Genomic DNA, 10,041 nt, shown 5'->3' on the forward strand with positions numbered 1-10,041 from the left:
AGGACCAGCAATCTGAAGCTGGCGCAGAAAAAATGTCACTTTCTCAGACGCTCTGTGAGGTTTTTGGGTCATGTCGTGGATGCTGGTGGTGTCTCGGTTGATCAGGATAAAGTGAGGGTTATCGCCAATTTTCAGAAGACTGACCTTATGGATGGTGACGGCTGCACCCCTTCTCAGAGGAAAGTGAGATCCTTCCTTGGCATGGTGATGTTTTACCAGCATTTTATTCCAGGGTGCTCTCGTATTGCGAAGCCACTCTTTGCTCTAACTGCCGGTCAGAAGAGGACTAAAGGCTGCCATGGGAGTCGGAAACCTGGAACTTTTCGCAAGCTCACCCCTCAAGATTGGACTCCTGCTTGTGAGAAAGCATTTGAGGGACTCAAAGGTGCACTCCTCAGCTGTGCGGTGCTGGCACATCCTGATTTTGAGAGGCCATTCATCCTTTCAACTGACGCTTCCATGGATGGGCTGGGTGCTGTCTTATCCCAGGTGCCAGCTGGTGAGGAGAGAGCAAGACCTATAGCCTTTGCTAGTAAGTCTCTCAGCCGCAGTCAGGCCAAATACCCAGCACACCGGCTCGAATTTTTGGCTCTGAAGTGGGCTGTGTGCGATAAGTTCAGCCACTGGCTCAAGGGTCATCGGTTCACTGTCTGGACTGATAACAATCCTCTCACATACATTCTGACTAAGCCAAAGCTGGATGCCTGTGAACAGCGTTGGGTCTCTAAGCTTGCACCATACTGCTTTGAGATCAAATATGTTCCTGGAAAGCTGAACATTGTGGCAGACACCCTGAGCAGGGAACCGTTTGTGAGGCCGTTGGCCCAGCGGCTCCTGTCGGAGCCCTACTTTGAGCTGCTAGAGCAAGTCAGTGGTGTGAAAGATGCCAGTGTCCAAGATGCCTTCCGTTTGACCTGTCAACCTCAATCGATACGCAGTGCTCCACCCTCTGCTGTGCTTGATGTGTCTCTGTCAACTGATGACGTGTCTTCTCTCATGTCTTCACTCTGTGAGTGGGAGTCTGCTTCTCGCCAGCGTGCAACATCCCTCGCTGGTCACCTAACCTCCATCAGTCCACCTGACTGTGATGTTACTCATGCGCTGTCCCGTGCTGATCTCCTGTCTCATCAAACAGGGGATCCTGTGATCTCCAGAGTAGCCCGCTATGTTGAGCGTAAGCGCAGACCCTCCAGACGTGAGCGCTGTCATGAGAACCAACATACGTTGCGGCTCCTGAAACAATGGGATAAGCTCACATTCCTCAATGGTGTCCTCTACAGAGTCGTGAGGGACCCACTGACCAAACACAAGAGATTCCAGTTTGTGGTACCTGACTCCCTAAAACAAGTGGTGCTGTCTGGCATACACGACAATGCTGGTCATCAAGGTCAACCTCGCACACTCTCCTTGGCTCGTCAGCGTTTTTTCTGGTATGATATGGAGAAGGATGTGCGCGGTCATGTGAGAAATTGCCGCAGGTGTGTTCTCAGCAAGACCCCAGAGCCAGCAGCTAGGGCCCCGTTGGAAAGCATTAAGACCTGTGCTCCACTGGAACTTGTGTGCATTGACTTCTGGTCAGCTGAGGACAGCAACAACAAGTCTGTGGATGTCCTTGTGATTACTGACCACTTCACAAAATTAGCACATGCATTCCAATGCCAGGATCAGACAGCTAAGAGAGTCGCTAAAAAGCTCTGGGATGGATTCTTCTGTGTGTATGGCTTCCCTCAGCGCATTCACTCTGACCAGGGAGCTAGTTTTGAGAGTGAGCTGCTTGCAGAGCTTCTGGTTTTGGGTGGCGTTGCCAAATCCCACACTTCACCATACCACCCCATGGGTAATGGTACCACAGAGAGATTTAATCGCACCCTTGGAAACATGTTACGGTCCCTCCCCCCCAGATGTAAGCAGAAATGGCCGCAGATGATACAGTCCATGACGTTTGTGTATAACTGTACGGCACACGAGACCACCGGCTTTGCGCCATTCTACCTGATGTTTGGGAGGGTGCCAAGGTTGCCAGTTGACCTCATGTTTCGGGATGTCCTTCATGATGACACCATTTGTGACTATGATACCTATGTCAAGTCACTGATGGATGACCTGCGCTCTGCCATGCTCCGAGCCCAGGAACACAGCACAATGGAGCAGAGACACCAGTCTGACCAGTACAACAGAAAAGTGAAGGGTCTGCCTCTTTCACTAGGGGACCAGGTGTTGTTGGCAAACAAGGGAGTCAGAGGAAAAAGGAAGCTCTCTGACAAATGGGAACCTGTTGTGTACACGGTAGTTGACTTGGATCCTGCTCTTCACATCTGCCGTATCAGAGACAAAGAAGGTCATGAGCGTGTGGTGCATCGCAACCTGCTCCTTCAAGTTAACTTTTTGCCCTTGGACACAACACTGAATGACGATGCTGCACATCCTGCTGTGAGCGTTGTCAGTGGCCCCGCTGAGTCTGACCTGGATGGGTCTGTGACATCTTTTGGGGGCACAGGAGCTGTACCTCCTGCCACCTGGACTGTGGATTCCGTCTCCAGCATTGGCGAGTGTGATGACCGCACACTATCATGGATCCATCAGCAATCTGCCGCTGACCCGGTCGAAGATGGCGTTCATGGGACCCCTCCCATAATGGGTGTTTCTGATCTTGGTGGGCTGGCTGGTGATGGAGCCTCCCCAGGCTCCCCTGCTGCTTTCCCGTCCCACACTTTTCATTCTCTTGAACCCAAAAATGTGGACGTGGATCAAGGACTTACCACACGTTTTGGTAGAATCATTAAACCAGTTCGTCGCTTGATTGAATCAATGGCTCAACTTGAAACACTCCTTGGTGTTGAACCTGTTCAAGCAGCGGTTATTGATGTGTGAATTTGCTTATTTCTGTATGTTTTTCATTGCTATTGTTTTTGGAAAAGAATAATACAGGCACAGAGTTCATTGTATTTTGTCAGTCTGTGCAGTCTGATAGTGACGCCCATAGATATTATGGCCTGTTTTGTGTGGTGTAAATGGCACCTCATTTTGTCTATAGAAAGTCCTGGGACCTTGCTAGGCGCCGAGCAGGTCTCAGGTCTCTTATCCTCCTTGGAGGAAGCTATGTTGCTGATCTAATTCATTGTATATGCGATGTGAATTTGTTTGAGGCCACTGTATCTGTTATTGTGGGTTTATATTTTTTTTTTGGTGTACCCTTTAGGATTTTGTGTAATTCTTGGGGGGTGAATGTAACAGAGTCATAAATAACATTGTTATAATTACACAAAATGTGTTCTAAACCCCCAAACTTCTCCTTTTATACCTGACTTTTAGGACCTCCAAGCCTGTAGTTGTGTTCATTATCAGTTAGAGCCCCTCCTCATTCTTTTCTTCTTCTTTGGTGCAATACTATAAATACAGTGTACCCCTTTTGCCTCTCCCCTTTTTCTACAATTCCCCTGTGGGAGAGGTGGGTGTCATTTCTTTCCAGCACCTTAAAGCACACATAATTCATATTTAACCACCCTGATGTTTATGATTGCGATTTTAATTCAGTTATTGTCATTATTGAGCCTGTTTTTGTAAGATGTTATAAGTGTGTAGTATGTGTGTGTCATAAATGTGTTTTAGGCGCCATAAATGATAGCATGAATATGTATTCCTTGCTAGCTTGGGAGCTGTGGTGGGTTGAGCTAATCCTCTTCCCCACTGTCTGTATTTGGTCGTAGGAGCTGGAGTGGGCAAATTATTTACTTGGAGGTCTTTCTTTCTTTTACCTTTTTTATCAGGTATGTCAGATTTCATGTTGTTTTTGTTTTATCTTATGTCAAATATGTTACGTGTAAATGCATATTTTATGTTTAATGTAAAAATAAATGCCAGCCCTTTTTCTACAATTCCCCTGTGGGAGAGCTTGGGAGCTGTGGTGGGTTGAGCTAATCCTCTTCCCCACTGTCTGTATTTGGTCGTAGGAGCTGGAGTGGGCAAATTATTTACTTGGAGGTCTTTCTTTCTTTTACCTTTTTTATCAGACACAACGCAGAATCACACCGGTTACACTCGCACCGCCAGCTGAGGAGCTCAGCGAGCCGGAGGAGCTCGCACCGCCAGCTGAGGAGCTCAGCGAGCCGGAGGAGCTCGCACCGCCAGCTGAGGAGCTCAGCGAGCCGGAGGAGCTCGCACCGCCAGCTGAGGAGCTCAGCGAGCCGGAGGAGCCCGCATCGCCAGCTGAGGAGCTCAGCGAGCCGGAGGAGCCCGCATCGCCAGCTGTGGAGCTCAGCATGCCCGAGCAGGAGCTCAGCGAGCCGGAGGAGCTCGCACCGCCAGCTGAGGAGCTCAGCGAGCCGGAGGAGCTCGGCATGCCCGAGCAGGAGCTCGGCGAGCCGGAGGAGCCCGCTCTGCCAGCTGAGGAGCTCAGCGAGCCGGAGGGGGAGCTCTCGCTGCCGGCCGAGGAGGAGCTCTCGCTGCCGGCCGAGGAGGTCAGCAGACCGGAGGGACCTCCACGTCTAGCGCGGCCTCCTCGCCGTCCACGTCCGGTGCGTCCACGTCAGCGATCGGCGCGTCAGGGACCTGTTGCCACGCCTCGCTGTTGCTCACCGGAGCAGCGACGTTGCCATCGGACCCGTGGCAGGCCGCCGGAGGGGCAGCGCCGCCGCCACCGGACCCGTGGCAGGCCACCGGAACCGTTCCACCGCCACCGGACCCGTGGCAGGCCGCCGGAGGAGCAGCGCCGCCGCCACCGGACCCGTGGCAGGCCCCCTGAACTGTTTTGCTGCTGCCGCCGGGGCCGTCCGCCGGAGCTGCTACGTCGCCGCCGTTGGGCTCGAGGTAGGCCCCCTGAACTCTCTTGTTGTGTTGATGGGCCGCCTGTGACTGTTTGTGGCGTCTTTTCGTTTTCTTTTTGCACCGCTGCGGGATGCGCGGTCTGACTCTGAGACTGTGGACTGGGTCGGTTTGTTGTTTTGTTGTTTTTGCTTGTTTTGGTTCTGGCCCTCCGTCCTGGTTCCCCCCGCCGCCCGCCCTGGGTTGGTTGTGCTGTTTTTTGTTTTGGTTTTGGGGTCGTCGGGAGCCTTAGAGGGGGGGTACTGTCAGGGTCCTGGGACTGGGCGACCCAGGATCCCTGAGCAGTCATGTATTATATTATTATTATTATTATTATTATTATTATTGCTGTGTATTTTGGTGTTGCTCCCCCCAGGGCCGTTGCTAGCCATTTGGGTGCCCTAAGCACAAATGCTTTATGGTGCCCCCCCCCCCCCCCCCCCCCCGCCACTGGAAAAAAAAAAAAAAACCATTAATACTTTTGAATTTCTCAGTGGAATTTGTTTAATTAAATAACAACAAACATGACAGTTAAACAAATAAATAAGGTTAAAGGAGGTTAAAAATACTGTTACAAATAAATACTGAAACAAAAATTGAACATTGGAACAAGAACAAAGAGCCTGGCAATAATGTGTAATTTTTTTTATAAAAAAATAATATATATAATAGTATTATTATTAATATATTTACAAATAGTTTCACAATAGAATTTAAATAAGAAACTTAAATAAGAAAAATAAGAATTTGAACACAAAAGCCACATTCCTTAAGTAACTATGTTAAACATTTTTACAATTCGTTGTCAGAGTATGCCCTAGACTCTAGGGCATACTCTGACAACCAGAAAATGCAGGCGTGGTGTGCCTCTCTAGGGCCTAGAGAGGCACACGCCTGCATTTTCTGGTTGCAAAATCAGCTATAAGGTCATCATATGATAGCTTCTGAGCCACGTCACCATTGATGCTGATAACAGCCAGACCACTTAAACGTTCCTGCCCCATTGATGAACGCAGGTACGTTTTAATGAGTTTGAGCTTTGAAAAGCTTCGCTCAGCAGAGGCAACTGTGACAGGCAGGGTCAGTGCAATACGCAGAGCAATCCACAGATTGGGATATACCTCTTGAAGCTGATTGTCATGTAAAAATGACAGCATTTCCAAAGCAGACGTCTGTGGTGGCAGCTGAGGAAGGTTGATGATTTCCTGCATCATCTCAGGTCCATCAATGTCAGCTACTCCCTTATCTGTCAGTGTCTTCTGTACTTCAGTGCAGTGTTTTTTTTAAATCCTCCTTGGACATCCCATTCACTTTGCTGAAATCAAGCAGCACTCCATATTTCTCCTTCACTTGATTCATGGTCTCAAACCTCTCCTGTAGGGAGATTAAAGCAGAGTCCACAACACAATTGAAAAATGTGACCTCAAGCTTTTTAAGGGCATCATGGAGGGGCTCATCAACAGCTTCATATGCAAACTGCCTTTTTGTGCTCCTGAGCCTTTTCTCCTTCAACTGTGGTTCTATGTTCAGGGCCTCACAGAGTTCTTTGGCAGCTGACACAGCCTCATCAAACCCAGACTGTCTGTATTTAGAGAGGTTACTTTTGGCAGTGTCAATGAGCCTGACAGCAACATCGAGCTGCATGGAGCTGGACTGTAGTAACTTGTTCACCTGGTTTGTGATTGTAAGAAGTTCACACCACACGATGGAGCAAATCGAAATGAGGCTACTTCCTCAGCAAGCACTTGAGCCTCCACCTTTGCGACTGCATCACTTACAGCTTCTCTGGCCTCCAGGAGAGCATCCCTCACTTCTTTTGTCTGACTCCGGACAGCAGTTACACTTTGAAGCCTGCTTTCCCATCTAACGTCACTCCAAGATTTAAGTGTCAATTTCACATGTTTTGTTAAAATGGCCCATCGCTGGGTGGCACTGGAAAAGAAATTGAACAACTTCTGCAAATACCCAAAGTAGCCAGTTGCATCTGGAGAGGACTTGGCAGCATCAGCTATGACCAGATTCATCGTGTGAGCTCCACAAGGCACAAACAATGCTCTCGGGTTTAATTGTAGCAGTCTGGCCTGAACACCTTGCTTCTTCCCCTTCATGTTGGCCCCATTGTCATAGGCCTGTCCTCGACAGTTTTCAAATGGAATGCCAAGCTCCTTCAACTTGTCAAGGACAACATTGGACAGGTTAAGGCCAGTTGTTTGCTCCACATTTATATAGCCAAGAAAGTATTCTTTAATATCTGGTTGTGCTTGGAAACAAACAATGCGTACTATGACTGACATTTGTTCAGTGTGACTCACATCTGGAGTACAGTCAAGAATGATGGAGAAGTATTTTGCCAACTGGATTTGCTTCACAATGGCGCGGAATGTTTCTGAAGAGATAATCTGAATTAGTTCGTTCTGTGTCTCAGGGCTGAGGTAATGTGTGTGGGAACCTTCATCTTTTATGTTGGCCAAGTGATTTGCCATTACAAGGTCATATGTTGCCATAAGCTCTACTTCCTTCAAGAAGTTGCCATTGTCCGGCTCATAAAGACAGTCAGAAGAGCCCCTAAAAGACAAATTTCTGGAAGCCAGTGAGAGAGTTATTGAGAGTAATCGTTTGAGAATCTCTCGCCACTTTTTCCTTTCTGCCTCTAGTAAGGTCAACTCCTGTTGATCTATTGCCATGCTTTTCTTTAGCCGTGTGTCCAGTTCTCTCCACTTAAGCATGCACTGTATGTGGTCTTGGCTACACTCATGACCCCTCAAACGGATGTTGATGTTCGACCAGTCACTGAAGCCCTCTGTACTCAGCTTTATATCCTTCACACTGAAAAGCTTACATGCAAAGCAGAACACAGCATTGTTCTGCGGTGAGTACACTAACCAGCTCCGGTGAACCTTTTCTCCATTGGGAAGAATTTTGAACTTAAGGCTAGTGTGAAATGCTCTTCCATCAGGCCCCTTTGGAAAATTAAAATCAGAGCTGACATTAAAAGGACCTCTCCGCACAATTTCAACACGATCAGCATCTACAATGTGAGCTGGCCAAAGAGCAGGATCGGTTGAAGGGGGCACACATGTCTCCACAGTGTCACTTTCTGATAGTCTCTCAGTGACAGGACTCTCAGTGGTACTTGTGTATGGAACTGTACCTGAACTGGTGGTTGATGGTTCTTGTTCTTCTTGGCTAGGGATTGTTGCAGGGTCTACAATGGCTGGTGGTTGATGTCCAGGGATGGCACTACTACTGGATGGTTCATCCTGTCCTTGAGATCCTCCTTGAACATATTTAAGCATTGACCCTGCATACAAGAGAAAATATTCAGGGATTTTACAGAAATACAATTTTGAATCTACAGTAGGCCTACGAAAGATTGCATTATAAGACTAATAAATTAAGTAAGTCACTGGTACATTTAAAAATTACTAACTATATTTTACATGTATAGATTTTCATAATGGCAAATGGCAATATAAACATGCTGTACATAATTTGATATAAATGCGCAAGTAGGAAATCTATATTACTGGAAGATATAGGTTTCATATTACAGTTTCACCAACAGATGTCGCCCTTGATCTATGAACCTAAAGAAAGACGAGAACTATTTATGTGTTCAGACGTCAATGGCATAAATAAGATATGCGTCTTTATAGATATCCTGAAATGCAGCAACATACAAAGTAATCTTGTCTAATCTGATAATAATACTTGACTGCATCACTGACCTATCCCAAAGTTAAGGTTAATCAGTAGCATGCATGACGTTAGCCAGCTAGCAACCTGAGGAGGGAAATGCTAGTCTCACGAATCACGATAACGTTAGCAATCGTGAGTCACGATTGCTAACGTTATCTGAAAACCGTCAATTGAGTGACCATGATGAGTTGCTTTTAGTAGTCCATTCTATATTCATATCCACAACGTAAACAAACTACCCAACATCAATCATTTGCAACATTTGTTAACACAGTATGAACACTGCTAACAGGAGCTATCACAGAGTTGACGGACATGAGCGTGCAAGCAAGGGCTACAATAATGAACTTTTTTTATTATTATTATTTAAACATTGCCTTACCGGCAAGCGACGCCTGAGTTTCATCACGCTTCCTCTTCTTCTTTCTTTTCTCCGCTCCCGACTCCTGTTGCCGTTTCGAGGCCATGTTCAAACAGGTGTTTACCAATTATAGAACAGACCACTGGGAGTGGGGGGGCACCAGGAGGAGACTGGAGACAGGGCACAAAGCAGATTCACCCCTTTTCTCGGGAAAATTGTTTTATGTTGCTTTTGTATTGTTTAACCATATTAATGCATATGATATTTATAGTATTAATATGGTTTACTTTTTTTTTTTTTTTTTTTTTACGACCCTGATTTTTTTGGTGCCCTACCGGCCATTTGGTGCCCTACGCAGTGTGCGTTATGTGCGTTTGCGGAGCTACGGCACTGGCTCCCCCTTCCCTGTGCTTGTGTATATGTGTGTGTGGGTGGCTGAGCACTTGTTTATAGGCGGCGTCAGGCCTGGAGGGTGTGGCCCTGCAAGGGGACTGGCCACACCTGAAGCCACACACCTGCTGCTGATCAGGCCTCGTCGGGGGAGCTACTTAAGAGAGTCTTGGAGCTCCCACCGACGCGGGATCATTCCTTGAGACTCCACGTTAGTCGTCCCATTGAATTGAGTTAATGTGTGTAAGTGTATGCCCGCGGTTATTTGTGTCCTGACGGCTGCGTCTATTGTTTCCCGCAGGAGGAGCGTGGAAGGCACGAAGAGCAGCGAGCACCGGGGGGTGCTGACACGGGAGCGGAGAGCACAGAGACACGAACTATTCACGCAGAGACACGACACGGGAGTCTGGGAGAACACGGGGATTTATTGTTGTTTTTGTTCCACTCTGTAAATAAACACACTGTTTATACATAGAGCACCGCGCCTGGGTCCTCCTTTCCCCACACCTTCCACGGTGTGCCATGCCGCACCGTGACATATGGAAAGACACTATCACGCTTATATACAGTTGAAGACTATATATCTTATTTTTACACTGGAACATGAACACAACCCACATTTGTGGATCTGTGGGACGTTGGCAAGGGGAAATTTGTCTCAATTCGTAAGTGAGCAAGAGGAAAGTTGTGTGTTTGGATAAATTGGGTGGAGTTTTTGTTGTTGTGGGTAGCATGGTGCCACAGTGGTTAGCACTGTTGACTCCCAGCTAGAAGGTTCTGAGTTTGATTAA

At 47.6% G+C, this 10,041-nt stretch overlaps 1 long non-coding RNA gene across 1 annotated transcript; it reads left to right on the forward strand.

The window, feature by feature from the left end:
- The first annotated feature begins 9,292 nt into the window (after nt 1-9,292).
- On the forward strand, nt 9,293-9,726 carry LOC309699812. The gene is made up of 2 exons (XR_014274479.1): nt 9,293-9,461; nt 9,552-9,726. It is a non-coding gene; the product is annotated as an uncharacterized lncRNA (long non-coding RNA).
- The last annotated feature ends 315 nt before the right edge of the window (nt 9,727-10,041 follow it).

This window comes from Aulonocara stuartgranti (assembly GCF_965226115.1).
Source record: "Aulonocara stuartgranti genome assembly, chromosome: 3".
In the NCBI taxonomy this organism is placed as follows: domain Eukaryota; kingdom Metazoa; phylum Chordata; class Actinopteri; order Cichliformes; family Cichlidae; genus Aulonocara; species Aulonocara stuartgranti.